The sequence below is a fragment of the Mixophyes fleayi genome, chromosome 9 (assembly GCF_038048845.1).
Source record: "Mixophyes fleayi isolate aMixFle1 chromosome 9, aMixFle1.hap1, whole genome shotgun sequence".
Lineage (NCBI taxonomy): Eukaryota > Metazoa > Chordata > Amphibia > Anura > Limnodynastidae > Mixophyes > Mixophyes fleayi.
The window spans coordinates 51,432,604-51,458,775 of NC_134410.1; the positions used below are offsets into that span (position 1 = coordinate 51,432,604).

General features: G+C 42.1%; 1 protein-coding gene across 4 annotated transcripts in view; it reads left to right on the plus strand.

Moving 5' to 3' along the window:
• Positions 1 to 26,172, plus strand: part of COL4A6 (collagen type IV alpha 6 chain) — a 222,775-nt gene that overhangs the window by 100,752 nt on the left and 95,851 nt on the right. The window lies entirely within an intron of this gene.

The window sequence follows — 26,172 nt, forward strand, 5'->3', positions numbered from 1 at the left end:
ATCCGGTGCCGGCAGTTTCATGTTCTGGGCAATGTTCTGCTAGGAAACCTTGGTTCCTGATAGCCATGTGGATGTTACTTTGACACGTACCACCTACATAAACATTGTGGCAGAACTTCATTGCAACGATATTACCTGATGGCAGTGGTCTCTTTCAGCAGGATAATGGTTTGAGGAATGTGAAATTGAGTTCAAGGTGTTGACTTCAAATTCCCCAGATGTTACTTTGACACGTACCACCTACATAAACATTGTGGCAGAACTTCATTGCAACGATATTACCTGATGGCAGTGGTCTCTTTCAGCAGGATAATGGTTTGAGGAATGTGAAATTGAGTTCAAGGTGTTGACTTCAAATTCCCCAGATCTCAATCCGATCGAGCATCTGTGGGATGTGCTGGAAAAACAAGTCTGAGCTATGGAGGTTCCACCTCGCAACTTACAGGTCTTAAAGGATCTACTGCTAGTGTCATGGTGCCAGATGCCACAGGACATCTTCAGAGATCTTGTAGTGTCCATGTCTTGATGGGTCAGAGCTGTTTTGGCGTCATGAGTGGGACTTACAGAATATTAGGTAGGTGGTTTTAATGTTATGGCTGATCAGTGTATAGCAAGTCTACTGTTGGAGAATATTATACCAATAATGTATTGTGACATGTGAAATAACTGCTGTTAGCTAGTACTACTAGTATGGTTCTCCACATCGTTAGGTTGGATGAAATTTAGAATGTGGAATTTGTCAGAAAATGTAAGATTTTGATAAGCAGCTTTTTATGGCTGAATTCTTGGGAGGATTTTGTCCTATTATCTTTTCACCTGATGTTGGCGCCTTTCTGTATTGCTGATTTGTTTAAGAAGGGTCTGGAGTACATTGGTTCACTTTGAAGCAGTGATTTGTTCCGCCGATAGAGAAATACCTTCAAGAAAAGTGAGTTGGTGTCACCAATCAAAATGAAGGAGGCTGTGCAGGTGTTCGTCATTCTTGGACAGCAGCTTGTTCAGTAATAACAATGTAAACACTTAATCAATGCTCACAGGAAAAGGACCAGTCAAGTGACTCCACTCAACACTCCTGAGCCTTCAGCTCTTCAGTAGTGAGCACAGTCACAGGGCTGACTAACATATTTCAGTCATTTATTTTATTTCATCAGTGCATTTAAATCAGTATATCTTGCAAACTATAGTTAAACAAGTAATTGTTTAAGAACACTGGTAAATCCTCGTCACAGCTTTATGTATCTATATACAAATGCTGGATAAAATGTCTCAGATCGAGTCATTTCTGTTCAGTTCAACCAGGGTTCTCACATCTGTACGGAGTTTGTGTGGGTTCTCCCTGTGTTTGTGTGGGTTTCCTTTGGTTTGCCTCCATGGTCCAAAAATATACTGCTATGTTAATTGGCTTCTGACTAAATTGTCTCTAGTGGGAATTGCATTGTAAACACCACCTGGATAGAGATTGAGGTGAATGAATAAACATTCTCTGATTGTAATATGTTAGCTTTACATAAATAAATTGTAATAATAATGATACGTCTTGTACTTTTAGGGTTGCTTTGATGATTATATAAGGGTCAAGATAGGTCAAACAACTGGTTTTAAAATATTTTGTGGTTGGTGGTGTGGGGAGCTTTTATCATCCAGTCCCCTCTAGTGGTGCTAAATTAAATTACATGTATCCACTGATTGCAACAGCTTGTCCTATTTATTCAAGCGTTCTTCTTAATAACAGTTTCTATAAACAACCTAAATAACTACAAGTCTTTAAGGACGAAGGGCTGCTCTGTGTCTTATCAGAGTATAGAAGCTAAAGGTATCTCAGATAAAACTCCAGTCATGGTGAAGAAAGAAGACCCTTAGCATGGTGTAATGTCTTAAGCTGGAGAAGAGAAAGTGCAGACATTTGCTCATAATTTCAAGCATTTTAGACTTGTGTCCAGGACAGCTGGAATTAGGCTATCATGTCCAGATCAGTGACTATCACACCCTAGTGTTTGTGATCTTCTACAGTGCTGCTTCCTTCAGCCTCTCATCAAGGCCCAATGAACACAAACCCTGACAGATGAAATCTTCCTCCAGACCTCAGATTCTCTCATACAAAAAGCCACGCTTAATCCCTGGCCCTTTGTGTAATTTGGTGATCTGCATGGTCATGAATTCCAGGGATACATTGGCAGGAAACACAAAGCACCATGGGTAGATTCACCAACCCACATAGTCATTTAAGTCTTTGTTGTATTGTTTGGAGAGAGATTTGAGAGTCAATGGGACCTGTCCATCAAAGATTAAGCAGACTGGAAGTGTAGTTTATACCAACAAATGATTGTGGCCTTTGGGAGTGTTAACATAGCCACGTAATACTGTCCATGGACTTAAACACACAATCTAAGTGATGATAAGCAACATTGGACTTAATCGTTTATTCTATGCGCTTAAGCCAATGAAAATTCATGTGGGTTAATAGTTCACTTCTGGAATTGTCTAGCTATGGACCAAACCCCCTTGTCTCTAACATTTTTGTGTCACAATGACTTTTTTTTTTTTTTTTAAGAAACAGGGACATCTGTGCAGGAGGTACCATGAATTACAAATCCCAACCTACAAGATGTTATCTGTAATATTTTAGATTTTTTAGCATTTTTTATGTTTTCCTTTTTGTGCAATTGAACTAGGTTTGTTCAAACTTTAAATGTGACACTGCCAAGTACGCAGGTAATGCAAATAACTTTTGCCTGCTATAGATTCTTTACAAGGCTATTATAAATTATTTATGTTATAGCTGCTACTGTTTAAATGTTAAATTTCACGAGTCTAGCAAAATATTTGCTTATGGCACCTCACCTGTTATCATATCTAAGAATGATTGTATCTGTAAACATCAAAAAGAAACTACACACTGATACTGTTGGACATGTATGAAAACAGGTGTAGAGGTAAACTGTGTAAAAAGGTGCTGTAATGCACAATAACCTATTTCTAAGGCTGGTGTTTATAGTTGCTGAAGTGTAGTGATTAATCTCCTTATTTCCCTGCCCTTGTATTCTGTGTACATTCTGAGTGCCAGATTTATCAAACATTCTAAAAAGGAAAAGTGGATTTGTTGCCCATAGCAACCAATCAGATTCCAGCTATCATTTATCTAATACAGTCTACAAAATGATAGAATCTGATTTGTTGCTATGGGCAACACCTGCACATTTGCTTTTTAGAATGTTTGATAAATCTACCCCTGAGTTCCTATCACTCAAGTGTTTTACAACTCCAAAATACACTTTCCAACTCTACACAGATAATAATGCAGAAAATTAAATATCTGCAATAGGCAATCATGTTGTAGGCTGGTGTGACTTTATCTTGTAATCTTTCTTGTACAGTTTAATTGAATATAAATTGGTTGCTCAGTGTTACAGCAATTTTTTGCACCTTTACATTTACACTAGTTTTCATAAAAGTTTCCTTGTATAAGATGCTCTTTTTAACTGTGAAAGTGACTTAAGTGTAAATGTATCATTTGGAATCTTTGAAGAAGGATATTATTTATATCTGTTTTTCCAAACGATAATTTATCCCAGAATGTAACAATGCACAATCGATGAAGGAGAATTGTTCACACCACTAATAAGATGTGTGTCTGGGAATAAGAATTTCTTATTGTCGGTGTTGCTGCCATGACATGCTAATGATGTGCTTCATTAATACTCCAGCAGGAAACACAATACGAGAAAATCAAGTAAAATAGTGTTTTTGTTGTCATGTTCGCCCATGATAATCGAGAATGAAAAGTGATTTGGGAGGGCAAACTTTGCCCTCTTTGAAGCATCACAGTATGAAGTTGGATGATTAAAAACCCTATAGAGGACTTCTCAATCTCTTTGAAATGGAAATGATTTGGGAGCAAAGGCTCTTATTCTCCAGCATTGAGATCTTCCTAAAATGTGCCTCCTCAAATTCACCTGTCTCATGCAAGTGATGAGTAATGAAGTTTAGAGTGTGAAGAATTTACTGCCTTACTAACAATAGGAAAGCAATTTGTCTCCTACTCCTCCCCCTCATTCTGTAACCACCGCTGTAGTGTTTTATAAATACAGGACGTAAGAAATCAGCCAGCAATATACTAAGATCCTTGACCTAATGATTTACTTCACATCACACCTTGCACAAAGATACATATACTATCATATTAAGTTCCAATATAAAATATAATTACTGACTCAAGCTACTAAAGTGATTAGTCTGGGTATAATTTATGAAGTCGCAATGCATGGTCTGTTATGAGTAGTAGAGGAAATCTGGGATCTTTGTGGAATTATCAGATTGAAATACGACAAATGAAATATTTAGGTTAAGGACAAAAGACGTTCTGCTTAAACCATACAGATCTTAAGCTTGCTATTTCTGTTCCAGTGAATTTTTAGCATGTTGTTGTTTTGGGAAGGTTATTGTTCAAAGTTGGTGTTGGCTTTAAAGTTCATTTCTATCTTGGTTATTTCCTTACTTATAGGATACTTGTAAAAGAGTTGATGGGCTATTGATTGGTCCCTGTTGTTTTTACAACCTTTATTGGCCACCATTCATCCAGTCTGTTTTGTGGTGACTCTTCAGTGCATAATTTGGGAAAATACAACTTCCCTCTGACCTCCTGAACCCCTCATTGAGGACAGCAGCTGTGATAACCCTGTCTTGCCCTGACCCCACAAGAGGTCACCCATGAAATTTAGGACAGTCTTGCATTGGGGCAAACAACCATCCCATTGAAATAACTGTGTGAAGCCTTTTACCTTTTTTATTAGAGCTCACTCCAATTTCACATCACAGTTATAAGGACATTTGTGCATCCAGCTTATGAAGGTGTCCGAGGTTATTTTTTCACCTTATATTCATGTTTTGTTGTTCACAGACATTCTTTCCCTGTCTTAATCGCAAGCAAGTAATAGCAGAAAATCAACTGGTTACTGTGATGTCTCTGGCTTTGCAGCCCATAAGAATCCGTCTAAGCTGCCTTAGCCTGCATTTGAATGTCACGTTCACATATTAACGATGCACTTCACTTATGTACAGATTTTCATAGTATTTTAACTCTTTGGGGGAGATTCAGTTAGCAAAATATACGTGCGTGGTGTTTCGAGAAAGCCGCTGAGACACTTTGCGCATATTATTTTAGTGAAATATTTGCTGATATTTGCTCATACCCCATAGAGTGTGGCAAATGCAGAAATGAGCGTATATATTTTTTCGGTACTACCGGTAAAAATGCGCAGTACGGCTAATTGAAATTCCACCTTTAAATGAGACAGGTGAATCCCTCCCATAGGCTTGGGACTAGTAGCTTTGTGATAAATCTTCAAAGCACTAACATATATTTCCTTTCATGAAATTAAGCATTACTATATACATATACACACACATATATATATATATATATATATATATATATATATATATATACACACATATATATACATATATATATATATATATATATATATATATATATATGCACACATATATATACATATACATATATATGTATATATATATATATATATATATATATATATATATATTACATATCGCAGATAAGATATTCATTATCCTCATTGAATTCCCATAAGTCATAGTTCACATTAATTTACAATATGAATTAGTCACTTCCATCAGTGTCGTCTGGTCATATCATGCAGACGTGTTGAAAGTTTTATATATTTCTTTTTAAATAATGTTCATTATATGCGACTTGTGAGAACTATAGAAAACAAAGTGAAATAGAAAGACAGCTTAATAGTTCTTTTGATGACTGAATTTCCATTTTCACCCATTCTGTTTCTTCCCAGAACTTATTAATAAGCAGTGGGCAACCTCTGCCCTCTCACAAAACACTGCTGCCTTATACGGTCTTTCAATTCTATATTTATAGAGTTTGACAGTGGAGGCCAGATTCTCAATGAAAGGATACTTAATAATGCAGAATATAAAGTTCCCAGTTCTGCAAGTGAATGTAGTGTTAGCAGCACAAAATGACAAGGAAAAAAAGATTGTACATCTATTATCAATCCATGGAGACTTAGATTTAGCTCGACTTCAAAGCAAAAACTTATTAAGACAATTGGGAAACTGGACATTTCATGGTTTGTAGGGTTAGGGTTTGTATTGTCCACTAGAGACTACACAAGGCAGGTGCAGTTTCCTCCGGACGCATCTATACACTTGATTTAAGGATTCACATATCTTAAGCTTTAATTCCTTATTTATTTATTAACCTTTATTTATATAGCATCTTATAAATACATTATGATGGTGATGCTAGCAATAAACATATAAAGTTCAGTATTCTAGAGAGAGATCATAATGGAGATGTAATTTAAGCTTTTTTCCCAATGGGGCTGTCTTTGTAGAGGCTGCCGTTTGCTTTCAAACTGTCCATCTTCATACTTCCCAATACTGAAGGATATTAAGGCGGGACAGTCGACTTAATAGGAACTGTGTGCATCATTACATGGGCGTGTCTTCGTTATCACCAGGGCATGGCCACACCCCCGGGGAATGCCTAGCACTCTGACAGTGCTAGGCTGCCCCTAAACCCCTTTCCCTATCCATAAAATACCCTTCATTGCCCTACACTATGCAGAGCAGCAGTAAATGCATTTTACCTCCCAACATTCTGGCCCAAGTGGGACCAAGTTGTCCAGCCTAAATCATGACAGTTGAGAGATATGCATCTTTTAGATCTGTACTTATAAACTGTCTCCCAATATTGTCTGTGTGGCACTTAAACTGATAACAATTTTGTGAAACAGTGCAAAAATAAGATTTCTTGGTCCCCAAAAGGACTTTGTGTGTTGCAACCAGCTCTGCAAAGACTGTTTACAAGTCTCATCCTAGACTTTTGCACCTCCATATGCACCTTTGAGAAATCCATTTCAAGACAAACTCTGGTCAGTGTAATGAAAAGCTACACACACACGTGAGGACCCATGTCTGGAATACAGCGTTTAGGGACAGCCCTTTCCTAATGCCCTGTCGACAGAACAGTCATAGGGGTATGTGTAGGAGCGGTTTGTCACCAGAGTTACCACATGAGATTTACACTTTGACTTTGCATAAAGTACTGACACGGACTGCAAGATGGGGAAAGTATCATGTATTTTGACTGCTTGAGGACAACCACATTCCCGCATACATGAATTAAGAAATAATAACAATGTTAGGGAAAGTTTTGTGTATCCTGGACATCTGAGGACATCCGCATGCCCGCTAACACTGACAACTAGCCATGGAGATTACAGCCCTGTTCAACCACTGCACATCATTTCAATAAATTTGATCCCTCTTTAAAGCTTTTATGCGGTTCTTTATGTAGAATTTCACCTCCGAACAGTTTCAATCTTTCAGTTTGGATGGTTCAGCCATGAGGCATGCAACACAGTCTCGCTTTCCGGCCACCCGGCATGTCTGTATAAACCTCATCAGATGTTTCTCCACAGCCTGGACCTCCTCTCTGTCCCAGGATTTCCTTTGCACTTCTTTGCAACCTGAAAGGAAGTAGAGTTGTCCATTATGGCATTGCAAAATACAGAGAACGCAAAGTTCTTCTGCTCATCACCCGACATGTCTCTTTGTAGCTGGACTAGCTCTGAAAAGATGGAAGATTAGAATTTAGTGGGTCTGATATATTTTTTATAGGCAGCTGACTTCCACCCGCCAAACCGCTTGATGCCCTCCATGGAGGACCCTTCTACTGCAGCGGAGGTGGCTGCACCAATTCTAAATGAATGTGTGCCATAGCTAGATGGATCCAAGCCAATCTCAGCAACACATTTCTTAAATATGAAGTTAACTTGGTATTTCATAAGAGACGAGCAATTTAAGTGGATTAACCACGCCTTACCACCAGAAGGTCTGCCCTTTAAAAAGGCCAACCGGACAAACCATAGCATCCGGCTGTGCTGACAAATTAATCCAACGCCCCCTACCCAATTGGTCCATTTAGACTTGAAGCTTGCACAACATAGATGCATCTGAAATACAGACATTCCTCACGTGCATTCCTACATCCAAGGAATATTTAGCTTGTGCAACAAGCTCGCCAACTCTAAAGGCGCCAAAATATACCATGAAAAAGGCCAAACATAATCAGAACTACTTGTGCTTTACTTATCAATTCTTTTAACATCTTAATATCATGGGAACGCCTCGTATCCTCTGCTGCCGGTCTAATCCTTTAGTATAATCTATGTAACCCCGCAGTTGTGCAATGAAAGATATTCCTGCTAACATGGATAAGATTAACACTTTGGAGGCCCCAAGATTGTATTTATGCCAAACAAATTCCAGTGTACACCTCTCTTGATCAGATTGATGCTGTCCTGCCCGGCTCGAGAAAAGGAACCACTCACGCCATGCTGCTTTGTATGCCCTCAAAGTGGAGGGAGCCAATGATTCCTCCGCAAGCCCCTCCATGCCGACTCCGCAATATTCCTAACATGAGAAGAACAGGGATTACCATTAACTTCCGCATCAGGTGCCAACTCTCTAAACTTAAGTCAGTTTACATGGGAAAGTGAATCAGCTAGTCCATTATCAACAATGTCTGGCTCTAAATACAATATTGTGTTCTAAGCAGCGCAAAACCAGTTGCCTACTGAGTTTAATCGCGGGAGCCGACGTTGCGCTTGGCCTATTAATAGCCTGAACTGCTCCCAAGTTATCACACCAAAAAACTATTGTCACGGGCACTAGGAGTCTTTACCCAGGGATCACCAGGTGGTAGGCTTACCAGAGCAATATAGATGGTAATAGTGTACTCTGGTAGCTGGGTGATCACGGAACAGAAGATGGTGGATGATGAGATGCTCAGGAAAGTCTATGACTAGCAACACTGGTAATATGGAGGTAGTAGTACACGAGGAACTGTATGGACAAGGACACGTGAAGGTAGTCAGTGGTCTGCGATAGCAAGTTGTACCACTGCTATAGTGAGGAGGGATGTCCAACAGAAACGAGGAGGTGAGAGAGTCAGTGGTCTGCGGATAGCAAGTTGTACCGCTGTCTGAGTGAAGGAATGGAATCCAAGTGGAGGTATCCGGGGAGTCAGTGGTCTGCGATAGCAAGTTGTACCACTGCTGTGTGAGAGGATACTGGAACAGGTGATACTGGAGACAGGGATCAGTGGTCTGCTACTAGCAAGTTGTACCACTGAATATATATGTGAGGAGATGCACGGGGAGAGGCTGCAACACAGAATATACACAGGCACCTTATACGCAATCCACAGTAACATGCACAATATATATATAAATGACTGAACAGCTCTGCAAATATAGAAAGTCTCTTGAAGTAGTCCAGCACAAGTTAACACAGTCAATGATGGCAATAGACTCAGCGGCTAGCAGGCTCCAGAGGAGAACCAACACAGTCCAGCAAGATATGCAATACACCAGCACAGTCAATGAGAAGTATGCATACCGTGGTTCAGAAGCTGGCAGTCAGATAGGAGTGCAGCGATACCTGAGCGGCAGGAGGCCGGCTGGATGAGAAGTCCCTGGATAGATGAAGCAGTGGTCTAGTAGGTGCAGCGCACAGGTAAATAGACCAACAGGGACACGAATCCACAGGAATCAGTAACACGTGGAACTGGACTCATGGAGGACCCAGGAGAATGGAGATGATCCAGCAGAGGAGTAGTTGATGAGATACGAATCCAATGCTGACAGGAGGGTAGAGACCAGCGGGACACGTGAAGGCGTGGAGAGCGGATCAGCAGTAGATGGACGATAGCGTGGTCAGCAGCAGCAGGGCTCTGCGAGTACACGGAGGTAACCAGAAGCAACCAATAGGTATCAGTAGCGATGGAACACGGGAGAGCAGAGTAGACCAGGAGCTGTTGATCACGGAGAGTAGCGGATGGCAAAGAGAGCAGCAGTCTCGAGGAAACACAGGAGAGCTGAGAAGAGACTGCAGTGCACAGGCCAGCGGATAGGAATCAGCTAACTGTCACGATGATGAACACAGGCGAGTTGCAGGCTGGAGGCTGTAGTGCACAGAGGCAGCGGATAGGAATCAGCTAACAGTCACGATGGTGAACACAGGCGAGTTGCGAGCTGGAGGCTGTAGTGCACAGAGGCAGCGGATAGGAATCAGCTAACAGTCACGATGGTGAACACAGGCGAGTTGCAAGCTGGAGGCTGTAGTGCACGGAGGCAGCGGATAGGAATCAGCTCACAGACTTGATGAGGCACAGGTGAGTGGATGTGAAGTAAAGGCTGGAGTGCACGGAGGCAGCGGATAGGAACCAGCAAACAGTCACAATGAAATATAATAGCGTTGATGTGGTTTAGAGAACTGTAGTGCACGGAGGCAGCGGATAGCACTCAGCAAACGATCACAATGATATATAAAATGTTGAAGTGGTTTGGAAGACTGTAGTGCACGGAGGCAGCGGATAGGAATCAGCAAACAGTCACGATGATACAGTTGATGGTAGAAGTGGTATGGGAACCACAGTAGTAGAAGTGGTTTGGAAACCACAGCGGTAGAAGTGGTTTGGAAACCACAGGAATCAGCAGCGCTGAATACACGAGGAATACAGGAACACCTTCAGAGACTCATGGGGAATGAGACTCCAAGATCAGGCCACGTGGTGTTGACCACAGGTGCTTAATATAGGGAGGTTGCCTGATCTGCCAATTGAGTTAAAGGGACATACACTGAAGTATAGGAAAGGGCTGCGCATGCGCAGACCCTCAGGATGGAGGACGGCCACGGTTCCTAAATGTCCGGGAAGAGGCACTCACAGTACGGTGAGTGACAGTACCCCCCCTTTTAAAGGTGGGCACAGAACGCCTGGAACCGGGCTTGTCCGGATTCTTGGAGTAGAACTTCTTCAAAAGGGCAGGAGCATTAAGATCTTCAGCTTTGATCCAAGAGCGCTCCTCAGGACCAAAGCCCTTCCAATGAACGAGGAAACGGAGGACTCCTCGCGAAATTTTTGCGTCTAGTACCTCAGTAATCTCAAAATCCTCCTCCTGATGAACTTGAACTGGCTGCGGAGCTGAGGGAGGATTTGAGAAACGGTTGATAATAAGAGGTTTGAGTAAAGACACATGGAAGGCATTAGAAATCCGAAGATTCTTAGGAAGAAGAAGTTTCACACATACTGGATTGATTACTTGAATGATCCTATATGGACCAATAAAACGAGGGGCGAATTTCATAGATGGAACCTTCAAACGAATGTTTTTAGTAGATAACCAGACACGATCTCCAATTTTTAGTGGTGGAATAGCCCGCCTCTTCTTATCTGCGAAAGATTTATATTTGATAGATGTCTTCTTTAAACAGGTTTTGACCTGAGACCAGATATTTTTAAAGGTCTGACAAGCAGTTTCCACCGCAGGAACTTGGGTGGGCGGGAGGGCAGGAAATTCCGGAAAAGACGGATGGTGACCGTAGACCACAAAAAATGGAGTTTTGGATGATGACTCATGGTACATGTTGTTATGGGCGAATTCGGGCCAAGGAAGCAACTCTACCCAGTTGTCTTGATTGGCTGAAGAGAACATCCTTATAAAAGTCTCAAGATCTTGATTGACACGTTCAGTTTGTCCGTTAGATTGCGGATGGTAAGAAGATGAGAGTGCTAATCGTATGCCCAAGGTTTTACAAAGGGCTCGCCAGAATCTGGAAACGAATTGTACTCCTCTATCCGACACAATCTCAGAAGGACATCCATGGATACGGAAGATCTCTTTAATGAAATGTTCAGCCAGAGTAGACGAGGAAGGCAAACCAGATAGAGGAATGAAATGAGCCATCTTCGAAAATCTGTCCACCACCACCCAAATAGTGTTATGATTCTTACTAGGTGGTAAGTCAGTAACGAAATCCATACTAATATGGGTCCACGGTTTGGACGGAATGGGTAGTGGTCGCAGCAACCCTGCTGGGGTTCTGCGGGAGGATTTGAACTGGGAACATAGCTCACAGGAAGCAATGAACTCTTTGACGTCTCTCCTCATTGAGGGCCACCAGTAACTTCGAGAGAGAATCTCAAAGGTCTTGTGTTCACCGGCGTGTCCAGCAAAACGAGAGGCATGGAACCACGAAAGAATTTTCCTCCTTAGAGTAGGAGGCACGAGGGTCTTCCCAAATGGTAGCATTTTGGTGGAAGAAGCAGCCAGTGAGATACATTTGGGGTCTAGAATGGTATGGTTGGAAACCTCTTCTATATCAGAGGACGTCACAAAAGCTCTAGATAAAGCGTCAGCTTTTTTGTTCTTGGCAGCTGGTTTGAAGGTTATTATTAATTCAAAACGGGAAAAGAAAAGAGACCATCTTGCTTGACGAGGGTTCAAGCATTGGGCAGACTGGAGATATGACAAGTTCTTATGATCCGTGAAGATCGTCACCGGATGGCGAGCTCCCTCCAATAAGTATCTCCATTCCTCTAATGCAGCTTTGATAGCTAGTAACTCCTTGTCCCCGATAGTATAATTCTTCTCTGCGGGCAGGAGGCCCCGAGAATAGAAGGCACAAGGATGGAATTTTTGCTGTTCCGAGCGTTGATAGAGAATAGCTCCTAAGCCCACATTAGAGGCATCTACTTCCAGGAAGAAGGGGAGTGTCACATCAGGCTGTCGAAGGATTGGAGCCGAAGAGAAGGACTCTTTTAGTGTTTGAAAGGCTTGAAGAGCCTCAGGTGACCATTGCTTAGGATTAGCCCCCTTCCTAGTCAGGGCCACAATAGGAGATGCAATGGAAGAAAAGTCTTGAATGAAGCGTCTATAGTAATTGGCAAAACCTAAAAAACGCTGGATAGCACGGAGAGTAGTTGGCTGGGGCCAATGTAGTACAGCATTCACCTTGTCTGGATCCATCTTCAGGCCAACTCCGGAAACTATATACCCCAAGAATGGAATCTGGGGTAATTCGAATGAACATTTTTCTAATTTACAGAACAATGAATTTTTCCGTAGCCTGGAGAGGACTTCTGGTGGTGAGAAGGCAGGTCCTGTGAAAAGATCAATATGTCGTCCAGGTAGACGACGACACATACATATAATAAGTCCCGGAAGATCTCATTGATGAAACCTTGAAAAACAGCGGGGGCATTACACAGCCCGAAAGGCATTACCAGATATTCGTAATGCCCGTCTCTGGTGTTAAACGCTGTCTTCCATTCGTCACCGGAACGAATTCTGATTAAGTTGTAGGCACCACGAAGATCCAACTTAGTAAAGATACGGGCTCCCTTGATGCGATCGAATAGCTCAGTGATCAGCGGAATGGGATACCGATTCTTGATAGTAATGGCATTGAGTCCACGAAAATCTATGCAAGGGCATAAAGATCCATCCTTCTTTTTAACGAAGAAGAACCCAGCTCCAGCGGGGGAGGTGGAAGGTCGAATAAACCCACGCTGGAGGTTCTCCTGTATATACTCAGATGTAGCTTGAGTTTCAGGTAACGAGAGTGGATAGACCCGGCCCCTGGGGGGAGTCTTGCCAGGTAGAAGATCGATCGGACAATCCCAAGAACGATGAGGAGGAAGACGTTCAGACTGAGCTTTATCAAAAACATCAGTAAATGAAGCATATTGAGGAGGGAGTCCCGGTGAGGTAGATGAGATGGAAGATTGCTGTACTTTGAGAGGAGTGACTTGGGAAAGGCAACGATGGTGACATTCAGACCCCCAAGACGTGACTTGAGGGGTGCGCCAGTCAATCTGTGGAGAGTGACACTGAAGCCATGGAAGGCCTAAGACAATTGGACTAGTCGTAACAGGAAGGATTAAAAACGATATTTCTTCATGATGCAGGGCACCAATCAGAAGGGTTACTGGAGACGTACTCTGGGTGATGAGACCGTTGATGAGACGCGATCCATCTATAGCCGTCACAGTAATGGGTGTTTTTAAGGTAATCACTGGTAGGGACCATTGATTTACTAATGATTTGGAAATAAAATTTCCTGCTGCTCCGGAATCAATCAATGCCTGTGACTCAAAGGTTTTGGTAGCACAGGAAATTGTAACATCAAAGGTGCAGACTTTAGATTTCATGGAAGATGGAGAGGACTCCAGGGACCCTAACTTCACCTCTCCAGAACTAGTTAGGGCCTGGCATTTCCCGATCTCTTAGGGCAAGAGCTGAGCATATGAGTGGAATCAGCACAATAGATACAGAGTCTATTCTTTACTCTTCGTTTCATCTCCTCTGAAGATAATTTGGAACGTCCTATCTCCATGGGAATCACAGAGGGTGAAACTGGACGAAATTGAGGGTTAGAACGAAGAGGTGCTTTAGCAGAAGTTGTTTTCTCAGCCTCTCTTTCACGAAATCTCATATCAACACGATGGCAAAGAGAGATCAGATCTTCAAGTGACGAAGGAAGCTCCTGGGTAGTCAGTGCATCTTTAATTTTATCGGAGAGCCCCTGCCAGAAGGCGGCAACTAGGGCTTCAGTGTTCCACTGAAGTTCAGAGGCTAAGATCCTAAATTGAATGACGTACTGTCCTACTGTATGAGATCCTTGTCGCAGACGGAGGATGCTGGAAGCAGCGGAGGTCACACGACCTGGTTCATCGAACACACTTCGGAATGTAGAAATGAATTTGGCACTATCTTGCAATATTGGGTCGTTTCTCTCCCACAGAGGGGAGGCCCAAGCCAGGGCTTGTCCCGAAAACAAAGAGATAAGATAGGCCACTCTGGAACGATGGGTAGAAAAATTTTGAGGTTGGAGCTCAAAATGGACTGAACATTGGTTAAGGAAACCCCTACAAGTTTTGGGGTCCCCATCGTACTTTGACGGAGTAGGCAGGTGAAGCGTAGAAGCTGTAGACACCTGGGATGGCACTGGGGAAACGGAGGAAAGCACAGGAGCCTCAGTAGCAGCTGTCACAGTCTGTCCAGATGTTCCTTGGGAGGTTAACGATTGATAACACTGAAGTAACAGCTGTTGGCGGGCATCCTGTTGCTCCACACGGCTGACCAGATGCTGCAGCATCTCTTTGGCGGTAGGTTCCGTATCTGGGTCTGTCATGGCCTGATCTTACTGTCACGGGCACTAGGAGTCTTTACCCAGGGATCACCAGGTGGTAGGCTTACCAGAGCAATATAGATGGTAATAGTGTACTCTGGTAGCTGGGTGATCACGGAACAGAAGATGGTGGATGATGAGATGCTCAGGAAAGTCTATGACTAGCAACACTGGTAATATGGAGGTAGTAGTACACGAGGAACTGTATGGACAAGGACACGTGAAGGTAGTCAGTGGTCTGCGATAGCAAGTTGTACCACTGCTATAGTGAGGAGGGATGTCCAACAGAAACGAGGAGGTGAGAGAGTCAGTGGTCTGCGGATAGCAAGTTGTACCGCTGTCTGAGTGAAGGAATGGAATCCAAGTGGAGGTATCCGGGGAGTCAGTGGTCTGCGATAGCAAGTTGTACCACTGCTGTGTGAGAGGATACTGGAACAGGTGATACTGGAGACAGGGATCAGTGGTCTGCTACTAGCAAGTTGTACCACTGAATATATATGTGAGGAGGTGCACGGGGAGAGGCTGCAACACAGGATATACACAGGCACCTTATACGCAATCCACAGTAACATGCACAATATATATATAAATGACTGAACAGCTCTGCAAATATAGAAAGTCTCTTGAAGTAGTCCAGCACAAGTTAACACAGTCAATGATGGCAATAGACTCAGCGGCTAGCAGGCTCCAGAGGAGAACCAACACAGTCCAGCAAGATATGCAATACACCAGCACAGTCAATGAGAAGTATGCATACCGTGGTTCAGAAGCTGGCAGTCAGATAGGAGTGCAGCGATACCTGAGCGGCAGGAGGCCGGCTGGATGAGAAGTCCCTGGATAGATGAAGCAGCGGTCTAGTAGGTGCAGCGCACAGGTAAATAGACCAACAGGGACACGAATCCACAGGAATCAGTAACACGTGGAACTGGACTCATGGAGGACCCAGGAGAATGGAGATGATCCAGCAGAGGAGTAGTTGATGAGATACGAATCCAATGCTGACAGGAGGGTAGAGACCAGCGGGACACGTGAAGGCGTGGAGAGCGGATCAGCAGTAGATGGACGATAGCGTGGTCAGCAGCAGCAGGGCTCTGCGAGTACACGGAGGTAACCAGAAGCAACCAATAGGTATCAGTAGCGATGGAACACGGGAGAGCAGAGTAGACCAGGAGCTGTTGATCACGGAGAGTAGCGGATGGCAAAGAGAGCAGCAGTCTCGAGGAAACACAGGAGAGCTGAGAAGAGACTGCAGTGCACAGGCCAGCGGATAGGAATCAGCTAACTGTCACGATGATGAACACAGGCGAGTTGCAGGCTGGAGGCTGTAGTGCACAGAGGCAGCGGATAGGAATCAGCTAACAGTCACGATGGTGAACACAGGCGAGTTGCGAGCTGGAGGCTGTAGTGCACAGAGGCAGCGGATAGGAATCAGCTAACAGTCACGATGGTGAACACAGGCGAGTTGCAAGCTGGAGGCTGTAGTGCACGGAGGCAGCGGATAGGAATCAGCTCACAGACTTGATGAGGCACAGGTGAGTGGATGTGAAGTAAAGGCTGGAGTGCACGGAGGCAGCGGATAGGAACCAGCAAACAGTCACAATGAAATATAATAGCGTTGATGTGGTTTAGAGAACTGTAGTGCACGGAGGCAGCGGATAGCACTCAGCAAACGATCACAATGATATATAAAATGTTGAAGTGGTTTGGAAGACTGTAGTGCACGGAGGCAGCGGATAGGAATCAGCAAACAGTCACGATGATACAGTTGATGGTAGAAGTGGTATGGGAACCACAGTAGTAGAAGTGGTTTGGAAACCACAGCGGTAGAAGTGGTTTGGAAACCACAGGAATCAGCAGCGCTGAATACACGAGGAATACAGGAACACCTTCAGAGACTCATGGGGAATGAGACTCCAAGATCAGGCCACGTGGTGTTGACCACAGGTGCTTAATATAGGGAGGTTGCCTGATCTGCCAATTGAGTTAAAGGGACATACACTGAAGTATAGGAAAGGGCTGCGCATGCGCAGACCCTCAGGATGGAGGACGGCCACGGTTCCTAAATGTCCGGGAAGAGGCACTCACAGTACGGTGAGTGACAACTATCTTGCTATCTCGAAGGCGGTAAATCCAAAGTTCGTTTGCAACAATAATTAGCCGTCAAACCAGAAGAAAACCATTTAGCAGGCCAGGTGCAGGCACATCTGAACCCTTCTAGAAAACCCCCAAAACCAACTGAACCCGCAGTATCTGTAAAGAGCTACAACTCTCTATTGGTCGCCATCGGTTTTATCCAAATGCGAACTCCACTGAAATGCACTAAAAACGTGTCGCAAATAACTAAATCGTCTTTAATTTCATGAAAAAGCCTACATTTTTACGGACCCCGGTTATCCCACACATAACCCTATGCAATTTCCAAAAAAAGACTTTTACCATAGGGATAACACGGCAGGCAAAGTTCAATGATGCCTACAATGATTGAACTTGTTTGACTGAAACCTTAGAGGCCATTTTAATAACATCAATGTAATCTGTTAATTTTTTTCCAAACGAAGGTGGCAACAACCGGTTATCGTGTTTATCTCAATGCCGAAGAAAACCAAACACGTTGTAGGACTCGCTGTTTTCTCGTTTCCAATAGGAACTCCAAAAACATGAAATAAGGCTTTAACATGAAACAAAACTCTGGCACAAATATTAGAATTAGGGGGTACTACAATGAGAAAATTATCCATGTAATTATATACGCCTAAGTGACTGCTACCCTTTGTTAAGCACCAATGTAAAAACGAACTGAAATGTTCAAAATAAGCGCATGAAACGGCACAACCCATTGGAAGGCACCTATCCACGAAAAAAAACGTCTGTGGTATGAAAACACATAAAACTAAAAGCCGAAGGGTGTAAAGGCAAGAGGCGAAATGCCGATTCAATGTCAATTTTCGCAATCAAAGCCCCTGGACCAAATTGCCTTACCAAATCAAGCGCATACTTAAAATCCAGATAAATCACCCTAGTGTGGTGTGAATCAATGGCATCATTTATGGCCTTCCGGGAAGGATAAGTGCTAGATAAAACAAAACTTGTCCGGGTTTTTTTTTGGGGACAATGCCAACTGGCGAAACAACTACGTAGACACAAGGAGGTGAAGGAAAAGGACCACAAATACTGCCTAATTGGATTTCTTTATTAATCTTTCCTTCCAAAATTTTAAGGAACCGATAAGCCGATTTCAAATTCCTGTTAGCCACAATACACGTGTCCTGAAATAGTCAGTCTAAATCTGTCTCTAAAACCATGCATTAAGAAACTAGCTGCTTCCCTATCCGGGTGAAGAGAAAGCCAACTGGACATTGCATCTAAAGATACAGGGGTATAAGCGCTACTTAGAAGGAGCCGATTGGGGTGGTCTCCTAGAAGGCTGAGCTCCTGTTCAGCAAACACAATCCTGTGCAGGGTGGTGTCCGCCGCAACGCAAACATGCATGCTTAAATCTACACTGTGGCCCTTTCGTGCACTTCGTGTTATAATATGTGAAACATTTGTTTCCATCCTGAAAGGCCTGACCTGACCGGCTTGGAATGAGCTGTTTCTTGAACTGTCCCGCTGATTGGCTAGCCATAACAGATTGTTGCACCGATGCCGAAATTTCTATGTCCTTAAATGCACAAGACATATTCACTCACCAGAAACTTTCTTACAAATTTCCTTGACATACAACCTCCAAACCCTGTTACACTTATGAATACATCTCATGAATCTTGTGTATGTATTTTAGCACTGATTGATGCTCCCCAGGCTTGGTTTGCAAATATGCCGATGCAAAAACAATAAAGCCAGCTAACCAGTTATGATACGACCTGAAACTCTCCTCACCATTCCCATTCTTCAACTTACCCTGTGTTAATTTTTTCTTTCCTGACTCAGTTACCGTAAAAATGTCTATGAAAGTACCGTGTTGAATCTTCTGCTTAACACTAAGGTCCCTCAATATGGCTGTATAAGACACGTGTACCATTTCTTGGCTGCGTTGCGCTGCCTGCAACAAACTCCTTGCTCACCTACTAGATTTGAGTTTGCTACTTGATCTGACATGGGACTTGAGCAAGTGCATACATTTACGGTGTCTGTGTACTGAATATGAAGAATTATTGTCTGAACTACTGGAATCAGAATTATTTGAAGCATCGTCTTCATTGACTTGATGTACATAGTCACCAGCCAATCGGACACCTGAAACTCCTGTGACTATACCCGCTTCATCTTGCTCAAGCGTGTCCTGAATAACTTCTGACCTTTGACTATAGCCATCTCCAGTGCTTGCAGAGCCTCCCACAATTTACAATCCTGTAATCAAAGATAATCAATGTTAGCAACAATGCCTTCTTGACAAATTTCTTGCATTTTGTTACTGCTACTCGCTTCAGTGCTACCCCTATTATTATGCTGACGTTCTTGTATTGCTGACCTATGTGTGACCTGGGAAATATGTGAAAAGAAAGTCCAAGAATTAGGATAGGCAAGATTAAATAAAAATGTTTCAATATATATAATTATCTGTGAATTTGTCCTGCTGCATCCAGCGCTGTTCCACAAGAAGAAAGTAGGGGCTAAACCTCTTCATACAGGCTTATGAGCATGCCTTCAGACTCCGCCCCAACTACCTCATTGGCCATGCTAATCCTATCAATTTAACCCTTTAGGGTAACAACAGTGTGTCTAACAACAAGCCTGGCGTTTAACAACGCTCATCTCTAGTCAGGTCCTCACTTCTCCTAGTTTTTTTTGGAAGCTGCAGTTTGCAATATTTCATCATTGGCATTAATCATCCTGTCAAAAATTGTATACTACTAATTGTTGACTGACTTCCACAGCTGCCTACATTTTAGCAAATGATAAATATAATATTAATATTAATAATTGTATTAATGTGCAACCCTTGCAAATTCTTATCTCTCCTAGTTAAAAAGCATCAGTATCCCCAGATATGGATTTATATTGTTTTATTATGGTGATAGTTGCCTATTTTGTGTTGTCTCCCTCCAGGAGATCCCGGAAGAGGGTTGTGGTGGGAGGCCAAAAGGGGACGGGCATGGCGAATCGCGTCATTTTCACCCCGCAAAAAAATCGCCATTCTGTTGAAGGCCCAAAATGCAGCGATTTGCCATGAATCGCATCTTTGCGGCCCGTCATGGATAGGATGCGGGAGACATTCGAGGAGAATATGATATTGGTTCATTCTTTCATGTAATTCTTAAGAGAAGTCAATTGCTTCAAATAATTTCTTACATAAACTTCCTTCTTATATCTCTTTATATGGACCACTGTAAGAGGTGAGAAAGGAGCATTGTATGGGATCTGACTGTGATGCATTAAAATACTAATGACATTTGCAATGCTGGAGTAATATAATAGGCACCAGTTCTAATGCTTCCCCTTCTGCAAGTTTTGTTGTCATTGTTGCCATCATTGTAAAGTTAATTAGAGGAACACATTGGCGCTGAGCTGGTGTAGAGTAATATTCAGTGCAAACTTGGTGGGACTTGGTGCACTACAACACTATTATGATATATTTAGTGATCTAGTTTATTAAACTATATAGTTAATATTAATTATATAATTAATATTAATATTATAGTAAAGTATTAGCGTAATATTGAAAGGTATGGATACTCCTGACTGCATTGCAATATATATATATATTGCGCTCTATTTGTCATTGCTATTAAATGGGGGAGATTCTGTACAAGTTAAATGTTTTGCACGTTTTGGGTTGAAAGAGGCTTGCATTGACTAGTCTATATTATGACATGGATACAAAAAAGCAAAAAAAATCTTTCAACACTCATCCACTTATGAATATAAACATATTCCACCTATCCATCAATAGTAAAACCATGCCTGTGATGTTAAATAAACAGTGAAAAGTTTCCTTTACATGTTTTATACAAATAATGCACAAACTAACCCACCTACTCCTAAGCAAGTCTCCACAGGCCTAGTCCTGCACAGCACATACCATAATGCCTAAGAGCATACTTGCCAACTCTCCCTTAATGTCAGGGAGACTCCCTGAAATAGGGGTGCTCTCCTTCACTCCCTGAAGAGTCTGGCATTCTCCCTGATGCTGAGCCAGTACAAGACATTGTTGGATTCGGCCATCTCTGGCATGATGATACAGTTCAGAAATTGTATCCTATGTCCATGTATTTATGTCTATGGAGGTGGCCATTTTCATGGAGACCAAGATTTAATCAAAGACTGACAGGTAAGACAACATGACTTCAGTAATGGATACAGAAATGTAAAAGACACTTCAGCCTCTAGAGATTCATTAGCTGCTTTTCTTTAACGCATAGTTGCCTACTCTCCCAGAATGTCCGGGAGACTACCGCATTTCTGTGAGACCTCCCGGGAGAGCAGGGCAATCTCCCGGTTCTCGCCCCCGCAATAGATAAGTGGTGGGGATGGGGCCTAATGACGCAAATATCGCAATTAGTCAAGCCCCTCCTCCGCACTCCCACCTCCCCGGGATCTCCCTGAAGCCAACGAGGAAAAGTTGACAAGTATACCTAAGAGACTTACATAGAATTGAACCTCACCTGCTTTCCTCCTAACTTATTGGGGAACTTCTCCAAATGCAATCATTCAGAGATCAAAAAAGATTAGTAAAAATCCCTAATGGTGCTATCTCCAGTCAGAATAACAATCACATACTACTATGAATGAATAAAAATGCCAATTCCATATAAATACAAACAAAAATGAAAAGCACAGCGCAAATTGCTAATGCCATCCATACAGACTGAATGACATCTATATCTATAGACAAATAATTTTCCAGACTAAAATACATAGGCAAAATAAATTCAATGAAAAATAAAAAAACCTCATATCATACCTCCCAACTGTCCCAATTTTGGCAGGACATCCCGAGTCGTGGGCCACAAAAGGGTCAGGGCAACAAAAAAAGTGGGTAGGGTTTTACCCAAATTTGACCATTCGTGGGCTGAGTTTGACAAGAACGGGTACCGTTTGTGCCCGTAATTCATTATTCCAAATGTTGGGAAGTATTCATATGTTCTTGTTCTTTTCATTAAAACAAAGCATAATAACACATTAAATCAAATAAAACGAATAAATAAAAACAAGAAAGCATACCTCCCAACTGTCCCGATTATGGGACACCCTGAGTTGCGGGCCACGGAGGGGCTGGGGCTTAACAAAAAAGTGTGTGGGGTTTTACCCAAATTTGACCATTTGTGGGCTGAGTTCGACCGGGGACCAGAGGCGGGGCTTTTTTTGCCTGATTTTGTGATTCTAAATGTTGGGATGTATGCATATATTCTTGTCTTTTAATAAAAACAAAAAAAATAACACATTAAATCAAATAAAACATATCAATAAAACAAGAAAGATACAAAAGAACCCAAAGTGTTTAAAATTTATAAACATGTATCTGATGTAAATATATAAATATATATTATGTGTACATTTGAATTCCACACAATACAGGTAATCAGGCAGCCTCAAACATAGTGTACAGTGTCTCAGTCTGAGAAAATCAAACTGGAGGAGAGAGGTTCTCATGCCCAATGGTAGGGTAACAATATGACCCCATTCAAAGATATTCATACTAAGTACAAAGTGATATTTATACACTGATTTTATAAGATTGAGACTATTTTATTTAATGTGTTGCTATACTTTGCGTTTATTATAAAAAAATAACATGTTATTTATTTTTCATTGCTTTAATTTTGCCTATGTATTTTATTCAGGCAAATGAGTTGTTCTTAACCTTTTTGGCAGCTGGCACCACTTTGATTCTCAAAATATGCTCATACACGCCCTTCAACAATATTTTTTATATCAGATCAACATAAATTTATTGCAAAATACTTTTATATACAAGTTTATTATTGCATAGTGTGGTCACTGGTTTATCTATTTTAAATCACTTAACTGATATGCAGATCTAGATCTTACAAATAATTTTCTGTTAAAAATCTAGCGTGATGACTCACAACCCCAGGAATTGTCTCACATTCCCAGAAGTGCACACACCCCTTCTTAAGAACCACTGGCTTATACATATCGATAAACTTTCAGGGTGAGAATAGGTAGAGAATAATCACCAAAGAGATGTTTTTCATCTACACCCTAGTGTGCACTTGCAGATGTGTCAACATTTGAAGGTAAATTCCCAGGATGCTTTGCTAGTAGGATGATGCAGGTCAGCATTTCACTCACAGTGCAGTCGAAACAGACCTTGGTGCACTACAATTTCCATCATTACATGTTCAGTGAACACAGTTTAATGTGAAATATTTTTGCATTTTTTTAAAGCCATTTGGAAAAAGACCAGGAGAAGTATTGGAAGGAACGAACACCATGACAACCCTTAAGCATCTATTATCCCTTGGGCTTTTTGGCACAGGAAATGTTGTCTGGATAGGTGGAAGAGCAGATTCAACTAAATATCAACAAATACTAGAAGATAATGCCCTTAGTCATCATCATCATCATTTATTTATATAGCGCCACTAATTCCACAGTGTTGTACAGAGAACTCACCCACATCAGTCCCTGCCCCATTGGAGCTTACAGTCTAAATTCCCTAACACACACACACAGAGACAGAGACTAGGGTCAATTTTTGATAGCGGCCAATTAACCTACTAGTATGTTTTTGGATTGTGGGAGGAAACCAGAGCACCCCGGAAGAAACCCACGTAACCACAGGGAGAACATACTAACTCCACTCAGATAAGTCCGTGGTCAGGAATTGAACTCGTGACCCCAGTGCTGTGAAGTAGAAGTGCTAACCACTAAGCAACCGTGCTGCGCATAGTCAATGATGAAACTGAAGCTGAAAAGAGGTTTGATATCTCAACAAGACAAAATATACCTAAAACCAAACATAAAGTACTGTATTTACAGGAACAAAAGATTAAGGTTTTGGAATGGTCTTCACAACCCACAGACGTGAATATTATTAAAAGTCTGTGGAAAATCTAAAAAACTCCTAAAGAATACCTCGAAGTTCTGCAGAGAAAAGTGGGAAAAAATCTAAAGCTAGAATAAAATAATTTTTGGCTGGCTACAAGAAACATTTGGAAGCTGCACTTTCTTTTTTTTACTATCATGTTCACTGTTTCATAATTTTTTTAAAAAATCTGTTAAATCTAGCAATAAAAAGGAAGCGGTGCTGTAAAATGTGTATAGGGGAGATCTCCTTGCTGCCTCCTAGGGGTGTGACCATGCAAATTTAGTCTTTAGGCCCCACCCCCTGCTGACCCATACCAATGTTGTCCTATTACAGCAGGGGGCAGGGCTAGGATGACACGATTAGCTCCACTCCCACCCACTTCCAGGATCCGGGAGGTTGCTCTGCTCTCTCAGCAGTCCAGGAGAACTCCCAAAAATTCAGGTGTCTCATAGTTGGCAACTATGATAGTATAAATATGTAATGTCTACCCGGCAAAAGTTGTGTTACTTTGTGTTCATCTGGAGATTCAGCGGAACATTCGGCCAGGGGTGCCCACACTTTTACATACAACTGTATACAGAATAAGAGAATTTCTATAGGACAATAGTTGATTAGTTTTGACAAATAAGGACATTTCTAGGCACACTTTTTCAAAACCTGACACTATCTATGGTGACCCCATGTTAAATCAGAGTGCCCATAACCTTGGTGATAGGTAAAGGTTAGTTTATATCCCATTTTATTGTATGTGTGACATCACGCTGTGTTAAATAGGACCCGGTGTTTCCAGCCATAGTAGAAATACCTTCACTCGCTACTGTACATATAGCTTTCTAGTTACAGAAGATTTTCCTAGGGAATGAACAAATAAAGTTTGCTTTGGCAGGTTCCTACAAGTGTAACATGAAGTGAGAACCTGCATCAGGGTGACCTATAATCTGAATAGATGTGATAGAGTCTTGAGTGCCCTCTGCTGAATGATAACTGCATTACACAGATTTGCAGTACTGTTGTGTGTCCTATTCTAGGGCATTTTAAAATGTTAACGTACAAATATTTTGTTAGTAGTGATATAGAGTGCAAGCTATTTTACTCAGCTGTAACAACACATTTACCTGTAAATCAACAGTAATATAAATGAAATGGAAGCAACATACCAGAATGTTTATGTAGTTGTGATTTGAAAAATAATATACATGTTTTTGACACCCATTCTTTTTCAGATATATAGTTTACACTTCTTGCGTTTTATTAGTAATATGTTAAATGTACAAGTTTGGTACTAGCCATGTTGTATCAGTGCAGCTAATGTGGGTAAATACATGGTTTATTAGTCATTTTGTCCTGCATTTATACAATTCTCAGGTAGGGAGTTTAAAGTTGGTCGTAAAAAGCCATTTGCAGCCTGTAAAAACATGTATTTCCGTACTGCCCATGCGTACCAAAATGTGGCCTATTTGGAGTTGAATGTATCTTTGACTTGCGGCCCCTTGAGCTTTGGAGAAATTTCAGGGCCGTTCACGTGTAAGTTGGGTACAGTAAGGGCAGTGAAGATGCAAGTCAACAACACTCAAGAAAGATCTTTTGCAGGTACTGGAGGCCTTGTCTAATGATATCCTGTAATGATGACGATGATACCTGCAGCAGTATCTATCTGCTTCTGATTGGTTGTTTGCATATTGGCCCTTCCAGCTGATAGTACTTCATTAGCATCAGTGGCGGGCTGGCCCGGGGAACATCGGCCCCCCGGGCCGCACAGTCAGGCCGCTATTAGGGCCGGGGGTAGGCCGACCGGCCGCCCCCCCGACTGCAAAATACAATTCTTTCCCCCGCAGCCGCATCTGATGACATCAGATGCGGCCGTGTCAGCGCACAGGCGGCCGCATCACATGACAGGGGATGCGGCCGCGTCATCAATGACGCGGCCGCATCCCTTTTCATGAGATGCGGCCGCCTGTGTGTCCCCCGGCCACGCCTCTCCCAGCCCTCGTCTGATTAACATTGTGGCTATATTATATTAAATTGCATCTGTCTATTGGGATTACTTATTTGTCATTTCCATTTATGCCACTGCAGGAAAGAAGATTCCCATTAGGTTTTTAAAGCAGTAAATGATGGATGTTTAATAAAACTGTCATGAC